The sequence below is a fragment of the Anoplopoma fimbria genome, unplaced genomic scaffold, assembly GCF_027596085.1.
Source record: "Anoplopoma fimbria isolate UVic2021 breed Golden Eagle Sablefish unplaced genomic scaffold, Afim_UVic_2022 Un_contig_8918_pilon_pilon, whole genome shotgun sequence".
Taxonomy (NCBI): domain Eukaryota; kingdom Metazoa; phylum Chordata; class Actinopteri; order Perciformes; family Anoplopomatidae; genus Anoplopoma; species Anoplopoma fimbria.
The window spans coordinates 1-582 of NW_026553647.1; the positions used below are offsets into that span (position 1 = coordinate 1).

The following is a 582-nucleotide window of genomic DNA, read 5'->3' on the forward strand; positions in this document are numbered from 1 at the left end:
GGCGCTGCTGCTTTTTCAGTGGACACCGACAGGGTGGGAAGGAAATAGCTAGATCATGACTTGCCGGTATAGAAATGACACAAATCCAGTTAAATGATGGCTTTCATCATTCCTAAGCTCATCGATCATTTTCTTTTCAATTTTAAGCTAACGTATTCTACATTTCAACAGTAAATATTAATCTTTTTACTGCACTACATTTGTGATCCTTATAGCCACTTTGTACATTCTGATTTGACATTTAAAAGCTGTGAGTGTGTCTGGAAATCTGCAGGCGCTCCCTGTATAGACGAAAGAGCAAAGCGTGGTGATATAGTATCTTTAAAAGGCCCTTTGGTAGGCACAATATTTGCTTACTGGCCATACCACTCGGAACACGCCCGATCTCGCCTGATCTCGGAAGCTAAGCAGGGTCGGGCCTGGTCAGTACTTGGATGTGGGAGACCGCCTGGGAATACCAGGTGCTGCAAGCTTTTTTCACTATTCTTTACAAAAAGCAGAGGGCGCTGCTGCTTTTTCAGTGGACACCGACAGGGTGGGAAGGAAATAGCTAGATCATGAGCAATACGTAACTGAACGAAG

At 44.2% G+C, this 582-nt stretch overlaps 1 pseudogene; it reads left to right on the top strand.

Moving 5' to 3' along the window:
- Positions 1–351: 351 nt before the first annotated feature.
- LOC129116707 (5S ribosomal RNA) lies at positions 352–473 on the top strand (annotated as a pseudogene).
- Positions 474–582: the final 109 nt, after the last annotated feature.